Raw genomic sequence first — 14,757 nt, 5'->3', positions numbered from 1 at the left:
ACATACTGGGGATTCTAAAAGTACTCAGGGTTTGTGGATTCCCCTGGAGTGAACTGAGAAAACAAACTGTAAAGTAGATAAAATTCAGCAAGGGGCCATTTGTGTACCAGTAACAATATTGCAATTGAGTCGAAAAAAAACTATCCATGTATGTCTACATTTTCATCTGTAACTTTTTCTAACTATGGTCTATTTTTTAAAGCAATATACTGTTACGTCCATCTAACCTTCTGGTTGCAGAGATAAACAGGGGTTGTCAGTTCTCCAAGAACCTAAGGAACCCAGAGCCAATAACTGATCTGCACCTTGCAATGGTTTTTCATTGTGTGGCGGATATACAGCAATTCATTTGGGAAAATATAAAAAGTGAAAATAGGTATCAAGGAAACCTATGTATTTCTAAAATGGGTACACGATATGGAGTTTATTCAAGTTACGCAACCTGCAGGTCTAGTAACATTTTTAAGATATTTTTAGGCCTGTGGAGGACAAAGCCCAGGTCGGGAGCCCCTGCCCCAGGGCCCAGATGGAGCTTCTGGATCCGGCCACACGGGGTAGGCCTCCCTGGGCACGTTGGACCCTATTCTGGGTGCTTGGACAAGTGACGGGGCACAGGATAGGGGCTCCCATCTCAAGCCCCACTGGAGCCCTGGCTCAGTCCCCATTTTGTGCTTCTGAACCCAGAGAAGCAGGGAAAGCTTACCTGAGCTGGGGACCCCCATTCCATGTCCTTTGTGACGCTGTAGGCTAGAGGAAGGATCACTGGACCAGGGCAACTACCCCAGGGCCCAGTGGGGGCCCTGTTCAGATCCTCTGAACCTGGCCGTGCAGAGGCAGCATCCCCTTTACAACACCGCGGGCTGGGGAAATGAACTCAGGGCCCTAGTATGCTTGCAGACTAGGTCTGCCTGCTCCCTCACCATGTGGAGCCCTGTCCTTCCTGCTCTGTGGCTCGGAATCCTTGACCGGTGCCACAGTCAGGTGTTTACAACCAAGCAGCTCACATTCGCTAAATAGGCCTAGTTATGCCAGCTCAACCAGAGTCCGGTCTGGACCTTCCCCAGACAGGCTGCCCTGTCCGAGACCAAATAGCCCATTTCCCCTACTGCACGTAGGGTTGCACAGATGGTTAGTGCATGAAGTCCAGGCCCTGCTGGAGCTCTGACCGAGGGCACAACTACAGCCTCCCTCTCTGCTGGAGACGGGGAAGAGGGCTGCCGGGGCCTGCTGATTCCCCTTTGACAGGTCCAGCTCATTCTTATGAGAAAGGTAATCCTTGAGCCAGGCCTACCCACAGCACCTGTAGTGTGGTGGTGGTGGTGGTGTGGGACATTGACGGTTGCTTCCATTCGAGACCAGGCCCAGGCATCTGCTGAGGTCTTCTGGGAGCTCTCCTGGGCTCGTGCTTCAGCTCGTCCCCCTGGGGGCTAGGCCTTCATGCAAAGCTGGTGCCCACTCTTTTCCCCCACAACCAGTGGGAGAACAAGAGAGACCTCCCCGGGCCTGCAGCCACCCTGCTCGGGTTGCTGACTGTCACTGCCATACCATGAGCTCAGGATGCTGCCTTGGGTGGATGCTTTCCACTTTGTGGAGGTCAGGGAGCAAAGGAGGGTTAAGCCCAGGTCATCCTCTCCCCATGGGCCTGCCCAGGAAGCCTATTCTCCTCGACTATTGATCACCACTAAGAACTCTTGGGAAGATAAAGGTTGCAGTTAGCCCAGCCGCCTGGTCAGCCGGCCATCTAGTCACCCAGCCCACCAGGGCATCTGGTCGCACAGCCTGGTGACCAGATGGCCCAGAACAACTCAGCAACCAGATGGCCCAGGATGACCAGACCCAGGATCCAGTCACATGGCAGTCCGAGGACGACAAAAGTGGTCATGCACTCTAAGGCTGATGCTCGGGAGGCTCCTTCCTGGGGCTGTTTGCCTCCCAGTGACGTGTGCTGGAGTAGGGGTATCCCGGTCCAGCCATATGGTCACCCTGCAAGAGATCATGACCTGACCCTGCACCCGGTGGCATAGGGATAGGAGGGGGGGCCCAATGGCAGTCAGCACTTGGTGGAGGCAGCTTAACACATGTCCACATTTCCCCCTCCGAGTCCCTCCTGTCGGCCTAGCAGCAGAGGAACCCACCCCTAGGTGTGGTGCAGTGGGTCCTTGTGCGCCTATAGATGGGGACAAAAACGTGGCTCAGAGGATGACTTTCAATAGATCACATCAAGGTAGCTGCTCTTCTACTTACAAAACTGTGACCCAGTATCAGGTTGTCTACTAATGATTTAGCACAGGGTGCCTCACTAACATGCAGTACACTAAGGGCGCTAGAGGTGTCATCCAGTCTCCAGTCCCCAAGCGAGCGGCTCTGCACACCTGCCCATGAGACCGACTATCCCAGGCCAGCCGAGGCTCCATGGCACTGCGGTTTTGTTATGGTTTAGTGGGGGAGTTTGACTTAGAGGCATACAGTCATAATCCAACAGGTGGTAGCTTTGCTTCATTAGCTCCTCAGCCAAGCACATACATCAAATGTCTGAACCTGGGGTTCCTCTCGTACTGAGCAGGATTACTATTGCAAAAACACATCATCAGTAGGGTAAAACTAACCTGCCTCACAATAGTCTAAACACAGCTCATGTTCCCTATTAGTGGGTGAACAAACCAATGCTTGATGAATTCTGCTTCCCAATGGTAGGAAGAGCCGACATCAAAGGATCAAAAAGTGATGTTGCAATGAATGCATGGCTGCCACAAGCCAGTTATACCTGTGGTGACTTTTCTGACACCACCTGCTTGAAACCCAAATAGTGAGAAGGATCGAGAGGCCATACTTTCACAGTCTGTATTCATACTGAAAATCAAGATCAATCCAGATTTTGCACTTCTGTTCTACGGAAGGTTTCTGTCCTCCCTGAGCTCACCTTAGGACACCTGCATTATCGTTTGACAAGTGTACCACCCCAGTCAAGCTTTCCACCTGCCGCTGTCCCCGGAACGGGTCATGCCTGGCAGGCGCCAGGAGCTTGGAGCCAGAAGCGAGAACCCCACTTTATCTCCTCGCCTCAAAGTATAAGTGTAAAAAGTAGTGGTAATTCACCTGAAGCCTGAGAACCACTAATTTATCCTACATCTATCATGTCTCTTCACATTGCCAGACTAGAGTCAACCTCAACAGGGTTATTTTCCAATGATTCTGCCAAGCCCATTCCCTTCGCTGTGGTTTCAGTAGATAGTAGGTAGGGATAGAGGGAATTTTGTTTATCCTTTCATGCATGTCACTAATTAGAAGAAGAGGCATTTGGCTATCTTTACCACCACGCAGTGGCTCATTCTGGGTTATTATTGCTGACCATAAGCATCAAATCGATCTTGCTTCCAACAGCACAACATTTGTTACGGAGTACAGCCACATTTCAAGCTGTCCTCACAGGAACTTAAATCACATTCATGATAGAGATAGTACACCCTCCAGTACTAATCTGACAATATAAATTGTCTACGAACAGTCCTGAGAAAATTAAGGTATGATTACCAGGACATTAATTATCTATATGTGATATGTGCAGGCAATTACTTGAGATATATCCTGAATTCAACATATATCAATTATCAGGATGTACACTTGAATATCTAAATTAACACACCCACCTATAATAATGATTCTGAAGCTCGTTACTGAACATTCCCTATTCTAAATATATATTTAAATGCAAACATGTTAACTGCAATCCATTTTATCTGCAAACTCGAAATGTGTAACTATGCTAGATTTAAACTAATCCTGGGTGAAGTTTGCGGAGTTCCGCTACACGAACGCCTCGAAGTGCAAAAAAAACTCTACCATGCTACGCAGAGCTCCGCAAGTGATGGAGTGTGTTAGATAAATGCAGTTTGTGGTTATTTTTAGTGCCAGGTGCTTGTCCCCACTGTGCAATTATCACGAATGGCACCAAGCACAGTGCAAGCGGGCGCTGCTTCCTTTCTGCCGCTCAAGTAAATTTTTACTCGAGCAGCAGCTTTCTCAATGCGAACAGACAGTACCTGAATGCGAGCAGTCAGGAGCATATGCCATCACTCGCAATGAGAAATCTGACTGCCCGCATTGAGAAATCTCACCGGGAGGTTGATTTTCCGCACAGTGGTACAGTTGGTGAGATTTTTGGTTTCCTTTGATAAATCCTGATAATATTTAACTTTACTTTCAAATGCTAGTTCAAGGGAATTTTGTGAGTTTTTATATCGAATTGAGACATCAATCACTACAACCGTACCATCTTTGGTAAAGACTACATCTGGTTTTCGTAGTTCACCTCAACTGTTTTTGACATTAGGTACCATATATGCCATCCAACCACACCTTTTCGCTCAATGAGCAGTTCCCAAATCTTTGTGTCTTTTATCCTTATTTACATAGTTTTAGGACATGTACCTAAAATGTGAGCAGTTGTTTCACAAACATCTTTACAATATCTACAAGTAGCAAATGTTCCATTTCTTACCCTAGTGATGGTTTCTCTGGTGTACAAAACTATTTGCTTGTAACATCAGCGCAGCTATGGTTAGGTTTTCCTTTAGTGTGTTGTGCTTGCTGATCCAGAAATTTGAGGTTGGGTTAATTGCTATATAGTTAGTACCATCACCCACTACAGGGAGATCTTTCCAGTTTTCAAATTCCTCTTTTCTCCAGTCATAAGCAGCTAACAATTGCAAATAATAACTCAGGAATCTACTGTCTACAGTGTTAAGTTTGTGAGTTTTGATGATATTATCGATCTTTTCATTTATTATTTCTCCTGCATACATGTAAGAGTGAGAAATGTTCAAAACTGGAGTTTCTTTCAGGTAGAGTAGATTGTTGATTTAATTGAGTCTTATTGTTGTACGTAGCTTTGGTATACTGAGGCACCCATAGGATCTTTTTGGAGTAGAGGAGACCATCGCAGGTGTGTGCAGGTAGGGGTAGGAAGTGTTTGATATAATTCTGTTTGATCCAGAGTGCTTGGAGATTTTGCATCTGTGCCTGCCATTTCCAATTTAAATACCAATTTAGGAACCAGATACAGCCACAAGAATTACATTTTTCAGTGGGCTGGAGGGGTAAATTGTCAAGTTTTTTAGCCCAATTTATGAGATCTTCATTTAATTTGCTATTACTTCCATGGCTGGTGTGTGGATCAAAGTTCAATCCGAGGTATCTCTCACAGTCTCTTGGATGAATATTTTCAATATCTTGTTTTTCAAACTGCCAAGGTTTGCAGTTATTCACCAGGAAGTTATCTTTATGGTAATTTTTGTAAAATCTGTGGTTTTGTTTCACATTTACTTTTAAACCTGTCGCTTTACTAAATTTTTAGATGATTTTCAGATTAGCACTCATTCCTTCCCAGGTTTTGCTGAATACTGCTATATCATCGGCAAAGGTTGGAGTGGTGGTCTGTTCAATAAGGCCATCTGAGCCGAATGTGAAGCCCTTGCCATTTTTCTGAATATCACATATTAGCAGATCCATGACAATCGTAATCAACAGTGGGGATAACGGGCCATCTTGTTTTACTCCAGATTCCATCGTTATTTATAGGGTATATTCATTATTTATGTCCTTGAAAAATGTTGTTTAGTCTGTATACAAGTCTTTTATTATATCCCCATGTATGAAGGAACTCTGTGCCTTTCGAGACTCTGTAGAATGCTTTGGAGATGTCCATGAAGACTAATGCAAGTAAGTGATTGTTATTATATGCCCCTTTCATAATATTCTGATGAAGAGTCCGATTTTGGAGACAACCTCTTACCTCATGAAGCCTTTTTGTCTCGTATTCAGATTAATGAATTAAGTAAGTCATTTGGTTAAGATTTTTGAAAATAGCTTCATGAATGCTGCACCAATTTTAATTGGTCTCAAGTTGCTTATTTTGTTAAGTTCACTGAACAGTATATTCTATGGGATTTTGTTTTCATATACTTTTTTCAATTCCGCTAGCAGCAGTAGTCTTGTGACCATAAATTGGATGGTTTGCTGCTTGCTAGAGCTGCGAGTATAATATCATTTTGCGCTTTTGGATGTGCATGCCGAGCATGTTGTGACACTCCATTTCTTGTTCTGATTCTGAGGTCATAAAAACAATAGAGACATTGGAGTTCTCCTTTTTTTGTTCTTCCTTTTCATTTTGCATAGTTACATGTAATGTTGTGAAATTTGTTTTCCTTGTCACATTTTGAACAATATGTTTTCTGGTAAAATGCTACATGTTTATTGAATTCAGGCTTTCTAAGCTCTTTGAAAGTTCCTATTATGTCTCTACATACATCACAGTTATCATTGGGATATTTCCAGGAAGTTAATTTTTTGGTGAAATCACTTTTCTTGTTATTGAGTCCATCGTTGACCTCATAAACATCGGGTAGATTCTCAAGTCTTGATGCAATAGTGTCACTCATGGCTGAGGAGGTCATAAATTCAAAGTTTTCACTGAGGTCTACGGTTACTTCATCTTCTGCTATTACGGAGGGAGAACAGGGCGATATATCACGATTTGAATATTGTTATTTATTGTATTGTTAGAATTGGGTGTTGAATTGACAAAATCGGTAGAGAGATTAACAATGTGTGTAAATGACAGCACCTCCTTTTACCATCTTAACGTTGGGGTTTTTAATCGGCGGGAACTACCCTATCTGGAATTGTGATTGTTAGCTTCACCATTTCTCACTATCATGCTCAGGGCTATGATGGAACCTTGTTTGGCTTATCTCTATAGACTTCTCTTCAAAGAGTAGAGTGATATGGAGACAATTACCAGCAGGACCACTTGGAGGTAAAGGCCACTATGCGTGAGAAGAGGTTAAGAGACTCATAATTACGTCTGTTGTTCACCCACGCTTCACAAAGAAAAGAGAACTGTCCCCAGGGCTCCCGCCCACTTCCCTGGAATCATTTGTGCCCTTGCGGCGTCCAAGGGCACCCGTCTCCACCACTCTGGGTTTGGGGATCAGAACCCAACTGCATTTCCTTCAGCTGAGGGCAACGGAGCCCACCATCCATCCTTTCCAAATGGTTCTCGCCCAGCTCTTATGACCGATTGACGCATGTCAATGTCTGTTAACATGGAACCCTTATCCACTGCGGCCTTCAAAGTTCCCGTTTCAATATTTGCTGCTACCACCTAGATCTGCACCTGCGGCGGGTCCACCCAAGCCCTCACATGGGCTTCTGTACGCACCATAGCAGTCCTCCTACTTGTAGCAGCTTAGCCCTGTGACTCTAAGCGCCAGCAGCGTCCCATTTCCGGGGCTGTGCACTTGTCGGCACATAATGCAGGCGCATGGAGCCCAAGCCCCACTGAAGCTCTGACCTAAGGTGTGATCGCAGCCTCTATCCCTGCTGGAGAAGGGGGAAGAGGGTTTCTGGAACCTTTGGCAGGCCCGCTCTTTCTCAAGAGAATGCAACGCCTTGTGCTGGGGCTGCCGACTGTACCTCCTAGGTGGCATGGGACATTGACAGTCGATGCCATTCAAGACCAAGCCTAGGTATCTGCTGAGGGCTTCTCTGAGCATTGCCGTCGATCCCGCAGGTCAAGGATGCATGGACTCTTCTCCACGTAAGCATTGCGATGTATCCATTCCAAAGGAGAGATGTCGGGCTGAGATGCATTGGTTACATAGAGAGATGAGTCTGGTTTTTCCATGTAGTCGAAGGATGCGTTGCTATGAAGGCGATACATAGTTCCGATGTGTTGGGCTCCCGAGGTGCAGTATTTGTTTCTAGAGCAAAGCATCGATTTTACTCCTGCAATGAGGTTGATGCACCAGTTCTGCTACATGCAGACAGGAGATGTGTCAAAGTCCAAGTTGAAAGTATCTGGGTTCACTTCCAGTGAACCAGGTACAGGAGCCGGGGTAGAGACTTTGATATCCATGAGTCTCAAGCAACAGGAGGCAGTGTGTTCCAAGTGTGGAACACACTTGGAGAAAAGACAGATTCCAGCTCTCCATCAGAAAAGTCAGAGAGCAGCAGGCAGGAGGGCAAAAAGCAGTAAAGCAAGCCTTACAGATCAGCAGTTCAGTTGAGCACTTTAAGTAGCACAGCAGTCCTTTGGGCAGAGCTTCAGTTACAAGCCAAGTAATATCTGATTTTAGGAGGTCAGAGACCCAGAACTTACACGCAAAAGTGCCTTTGAAGTGGGAGTGGTCTTTAAAGTGCACAATTATGCTTTCAATCCAGCCCTATCTGCAATGCTATCTATGGAGAGTAAATCAGCCTTTTGTGTGGTGACAACACACTGCATATGCAGTGTAGTGTTAGCCCCTTCCTTCCATCCTCCCCAGGCAGGGCCATCAGAATACAGATATATGTAGATGGGTACTCAGACACACCTATCTTCTATGTTTATGGCTGTCTAGAGGGAATGCACTAAGTGTAGCTCTCACCCACCTCAGATGTTTTTTGGAGACAGGTTGCAAGGCACACAGAGCAGTAAGTGCAGAGAAATGTCCACTTTCTAAAAAGTGACATTTCTAAAACAGTAATGTTAAATCCAACTTCACCAGTAAGGAGTAGTGAAAAACAAATGTAGCTATTTGTCATTGTCAAGACATACAAAACATAAAAGTACATATCCTGCCTTTTATTTACACAGCACCCTTCCCTGGGGGCTGCCTAGGGAACTAGCTTAGGGGTGAATTATATGTAAGAAGAGGAAAGTTTAAGGTTTGACAATTAGCTTTAAATGCCAAGTTGAATTGGCAGTCAATTGTACACACATGCACTCAACTGGAAGGTCTGAGAAAGGTTTGAGATGCTAATTCTGTGGGTGGCACAATCAGTGCTCCAAGCCCACTAGTAGCATTTAACCTACAGGCCCTGGGTATATGGTATACTACTTTACTAGGAACTTCCATGGATATTAAATATGTCAAACATGTATACACAAATTACCCACATGCACTTTAGCACTGGTCAGCAACGTTAAAGTGCTCAGAGTCCTAAGGCCAACAAAGTTACAGAAAAAAGAGGAGATAAGCAGACAAAAAAGCTTGAGGAAAGACTATCCGAAGAATGATAGGTCTAACAGGTACATAATAAAGGGGTTTCTAAAATGAACACTTTTACATTGATGTATTTTTAATGTTGGTGTAATTATTCGGGAGATAGTGGATGATTGCAATGCAAAAAGTAGACAATATTGTCCTGTTGCTGCATGGTGATAGGGTTTACCTTTCTCACATCGATGGGATTTGACAAATGTAAAGACACCATGCTAGGAAGCTCATCTGCACAGTAAAGTACCACATCATGCTTCCTGTAAGTGTAAAGAAGCGCATGTGGTCTACTTTGCAATAAGATGCATTACTTTTCCGTAAGTCCCTAATTGATGTGGCAGTGCCTTCATTGTTGGTGTGATGCAAAGTTATTAAGCCTGCAAGTGAATAGGACGGCTGTGTCAATGCTATTTCGCAGTTGCCATATAAATATGTCACATAGAAACCAGCATGTCTGAAAACTTATGAACATGTTTTGTTACAGGACCAGAACATGGTATTTCATGTCATGTTGTAATGTGACATATGTTAGTTCTACGCATATTCAATGTTCCACCTGATTGTGTGAAGTGCATACAAAGATGGTCCAATTGCAGCGTCTATTGCACAGTGCCTTCTAACTGCTGTTGTGCTTCTCTCAACCAGCAGGACTTGAAATGTAACCTAAGTGAATGAACTGTGGAGCACTTTAGTTGTACTGTTCACTGGTCTATGCTAAACTTCTCTGATTAATTGCTGTGTGGATTGAGAAACCACAAACGGTTCACATTCTTCCAGCTAGCTTAGTTTTCCGACCACTACTAGGAGGGTTTGGGGGGATTCTCCCCCCTAGTAATTTTGGGAAAAAACAGACCAAAATGGTGCATTTTACAGCACATTTCTCATTACCAATGTAATTGTATTAACTTTTAAAGCACAGTAAATAGCACATCATGACCTTAAAGAGCACCAGATTATCCAGTAATTATGCCTACAATTAAGGCAGTTTTGTATAAGATAAACAGGAGTGGACCCATGAACCAAGTTGGGATGGGTGAGTAATGAAACAAGAAACAATTCCCAACTGGTCTCAATAGAAGTCAGTTAAATACTGTATGCAATCAGCATTACAAAGAACAAGGAAAAACCAAGGAGTCTCAAAGACGTTTTTAGAAGAAGCTTATTATTTAGCTAATTTGCAGGGTCTTTCACATGTCTAAATACAGTTAAACAGCACTGTGTCGAGCAAATCATGTGACAACCTGGAGGGCACTTGGTGAAAGGTGATATTTACAATAAGTGAAAGGTGCAAGTGCTAAAGTGAGCAGCGTGAGCGACGCATAGTGACATAGAATATGTACAGTGAAGGCTCCACAGTTTCAAGTTGCAATTACTCTGAACCAAAATTCAATAGATTGTTTGGAGCACAAAACGTAGAATGCGTCAACAAATAATGCTGCAATGTCGATGGCGTTTCGATCCCCGTGAGTCGGGATCGTCATCAGGACAAGGTTGTCGATGAGGGCAGTGCTGTAAGGAGAAAGGGCGGGTAAGTATGCGATTGGCACACTGGGCAGTGGTGTAGGAGAAAAAGGGGGGGGGGAAGGGGGGGGTTTACGGGGGGCGAAATAGCAGGCAGTGACTGGGTTGAGGGCTATAACGTGTGGCTAATCAAGGCATAAGTCCTTACCGCGTGGACTATGTTGGATAACATAGGGAAGGTGGGGGTGGTGGAGCAGTTGCGGGAGAGTGGTGGTGAGTAAAATTGCACCTACCAGAAAGCGCACACATCTGTTGCGTAAGAACTGTACTCCGGGCTGGGTCTGCGGAGGGGCAGGCTGGTGGAAGGAAGGAACGTATTATACTCGGTACGGTAGAGAAGTTAAAACCGGGGTGATTGGATTTAAAAGATTACCTGATCGTGGATACAGGAAAATCAGCACGGGAGAAGCCTGTGGGAAGATAAAGGGAAGGCTTAGCCAGCGGGTCATTGAGACTGAAAAGTTAAACGCACAGCAGTGTGCGAGTCTGCAGGATTAGCCGGCGTACAACGTACCTGTATTTATTTAGGGCTGGAGAGCGGTGAATGCTGTCCTCGAGTAATGAGCTTGCACTAAATGCAGGAGCGATCGGGAGCCAGCGTACGGGGAACAGTAAATAAAGACGGCTAGCGAGGGCGGGGGGCGTGACCGGTGGTTGAGGGGCGTGAACGGAGGGGAAGGGAAATGTCAAAGTGGACGCAGACAGCGGACATTACAGAGGCACTCGCAAGTGTGGATATATAGTAAACATTTAGAATGATACATTAGGCAGACAACCTATATTAGTAGGTAGAAGTAAATAATTAAATATTCATGAAGAACGTATTTACATAGAGAACGTATTCATATAGAAACAGTGGAAGGATTACATGTTGGATTGGGATTTGGTGAGCCAATGAGCTAATTAACATAGTATCAAATCTTGGACGCCTTGTTAGGTTGGATTTACAAAGAGGCGGTGTCCAAAACGTCTATGGTATAAGACCAGAAGATTAGTGTACACGTTAATGAAAAGGGCATAGAGGTGGGAGGGAAAAAGAAAAGGAGAGAAAAAGAAGAAAGGAGAAGAGGAAAATGGAAGAGGGGGGGAGAGGGGTTTAGGGGGGGAAAGGGGGGAAAGAAAAAGGGGGGGGAAGAACAGGGGGGGTATGTGGGGGGGTGAAAAAAGGGGGGGGTCGGTGGGGGGGGGAAAGGGAGAAAAGGGAAGGGAAAGGGTGGATAAAGAGTACATTTCATCAAGGATTATCATAATTATACTTATACAGTAATGGTGCTGTTCCATTCATCAAGGGTGTTGAGTCCCCGGTTGACAGAGTCAACACGTGAGATCCATTTGCATTCAGCTCTGTTTAAGAGGTGTGTCATGTTACCACCTCTAATAGGCAATGTGGGTTTCTCAATGACCATCCATCGCAAGTCTGAGTCAGTATGTTGTTTTTCAAGGAAGTGCATGACTAGAGGGGCAGTTAGTATTTTACAGTTAATTCTGCTCTTGTGTTGTATAATCCTTTGTTTGACCATTTGGGTCGTTTGGCCAATGTACAGGAGATCGCATGGGCAGCGGATGGCGTAGATTACGTTTTGAGTCTTGCAGTTCGAGTGGTGATTCAGTTTGTGGGATATTCCATTGTAATTGAATATTTTGGTGTTAAAAGTTAGTTCACACACACTGCAGGATTGGCATTTATAGTGCCCAACAACAGGATCCAACCCCCATGACGTCGTGATGGTGTGTTTGTCCTGAAGTTGGGTAGGCCAGGTAATGGCACGTACAAGATGTTTTGTGATGTTGTTTCCTCTTTGATATGAGAATAGTGGCGGTTCCTTGAATTGGTCTTGGCCGCGTAGGATAGGCCAGTTTTTTCGGATTATTTTAGCAACCATATTGCTGTCAGGGCTGAAAACAGATACAAAGGGTATTCTGGTTGTTGTTTTTTGGTTGTTGTTAGGGGTCAGTAGATCTTCCCGGTGGTTATACCAGGCCCTTTTCTTGGCTTTCGATACTAGACGTCGTGGGTATCCTCTGCTGATTAGCTTAGCCACTAGTATGTCGGCTTCTCTGAAGTAATCCTTACGCCATTTACAGTTACGGCGAATCCGTAAGAATTGGCCATAAGGGAGGCCGTCCCGTAGGCCTCTAGGGTGATGACTCCGTATCCGTTCCGTTCCGTAGGTTTGCGGAAGAGTGATGTCCCAAGGGCACCATCTTCGGCATGAATGGTCACGTCAAGGAATGGTAAATCATTCAGTTTGTGTTCACAGGTGAATTTCAAATGTTCCTGCGTGGAGTTAAGCCAGTTGACAAAGGGTGGAAGAGTATCAGGCAGACCGTTCCAAATGAGGAAAATGTCATCTATATATCGTCTCCATAGATCAATCTGGGGACGATATGGATTAACAGGGTTAAGAATGAGAGATTTTTCCATCTCGTGGACGAAAAGAATTGCAAAATTTGGGGCAAAGCAAGCCCCCATAGAGACTCCTTTCACTTGTAAGTAGTAGGTGTTCTTGTATAGGAAATAGTTATTTTGTAGGGCAATCCGGAGGAGGTCCATGATGAAATCAGTCGGGATTTTGGTGGGTTGCGGTCTTGTCAGTAGGAGATTTTTTATCACTTGGAGTCCCTCGTAGTGAGGGATGTTTGTATAAAGGGACTCAATGTCCATACTCGCCAGCAGTTGAGTGTTCGCATCGAAGGGTTTATCCTCTATGGTGTTGATTAGATCCATGGTGTCACGTATGTAGGTATCAGTGATCGGTACGAACTCCTTAATAATTGAGTCAAGGTACTTTCCCAGTGGTTCTAAAATAGACCCACATCCGGACACGATGGGGCGGCCTGGGGGATTCCTGGCGTCCTTATGAATTTTAGGGAGAATGTAAAGGACAGGTGTCCTAGGATGTGAGTTGTTCAGGTATTCAAATTCTTTTTTTGTGATTATGCCACTGTCCCTTGCTGCTGTGGTAGATAAAAGGATTTTTTCTCTGATGTCTGGGAGGGGGTCCTTTGAGAGAGGGCGATAGTGTTCAGTATTCGAGAGTTGGCGTGTAATCTCTTGATCGTATTGAGTGTTGTCCAACACCACAATGCCACCTCCCTTGTCGGCTGGTTTGATGACAATTTCAGCGTTACTTTGAAGAGAGGTAAGAGCTTGTTTTTCCATGAGAGGAAGATTGTAAGGAATGAACCGGGGTACAGCCTTCAGGTCCATAACTTCCTTCATGACTAGACGTTCAAAGGCCAGTATTTCCGGGGTCATGTGGTGGGAAGCAGGGTTAAAGGTGGAGGGCAGCCGGAAGGGAGAGATGGGCGTAGAGTCCGTTTTGTCCGCGAAGAAATGTTTAAGGCGTATTCTACGGAAGAATTTCAGTAGGTTTGATTGTAATTCCAAAAAATTGGTTCTCACAGTAGGTACAAAGGTGAGACCTCGGGATAGAAGCATCGTCTCTTCTTTTGAAAGTATATGGTTAGATAAATTGTATATGGGAATGGTCATTTCAGTTCTGTTGGATGTTGATTCTTCAGCTACTGCGGTGGGCCCCATTGGTAGTAGCGATTGCGTGTTTGGCGGTTGCCTGGTACCTGAGGTTGATATTGTCTGCCTCTGGCTGGACGATTTTGTGGTGGAGGTTGGCCGCGGCCTCGGCCTCGGGCTAAAAAACCGGGTGGTAGGAGTGGTTGCGGTCCAGAGGTAGAGGCGGATGAGGAGGCGTCTGTATCTTCAGCCGAGCTGTTAGACGAGACTGAAAAGGTTACCCGTTGGTTATTCCTAAATCGTCCCCAGTTGCGTGTACTTTGGGGATTTTGTTGAGTGTTAAAAAATTCCTCGTTAAGGTAAGGGTAAGTATTTTCCACTTTATAGTTTTTAAAGTCTTTTTCAATTTTATTGACTTTTTTGTTGACTTCAAAGGTGTTGAAGGTGGAAATAGTAGCGTTGATTTTGTCTAGAAGACTTTTGGCATCAGTGAGGGAAGTGTCTGCTAGGATCTGTTTCTCCAATTCGGCGATTTCCTCTAGTTCCAATCGACTGTGTTCGATGGCCGTATCTATACCCAAGACCATCCAATGACGGGAACAGGTCGTTGCTAAATAGCTAAAGTTTGTTCTGAATTTGGGGTCTTGGGTGAAGATGGCTGGCGTGTTGCGAATTTGTAGGCCCACAGGAATGACACCTGAGCGTAAGTAATCCGTCAGCATG

The 14,757-nt window shown here is 44.9% G+C and overlaps 1 pseudogene; it reads right to left on the bottom strand.

The window, feature by feature from the left end:
- Positions 1-2,182: 2,182 nt before the first annotated feature.
- LOC144756771 (28S ribosomal RNA) lies at positions 2,183-3,195 on the bottom strand (annotated as a pseudogene).
- Between the last annotated feature and the right edge of the window lie 11,562 nt (positions 3,196-14,757).

This window comes from Lissotriton helveticus, chromosome 5_1, assembly GCF_964261635.1.
Source record: "Lissotriton helveticus chromosome 5_1, aLisHel1.1, whole genome shotgun sequence".
Lineage (NCBI taxonomy): Eukaryota > Metazoa > Chordata > Amphibia > Caudata > Salamandridae > Lissotriton > Lissotriton helveticus.
Note: the sequence above shows the minus strand (reverse complement) of the source record. Positions and strands in the feature narration are given on the sequence as shown.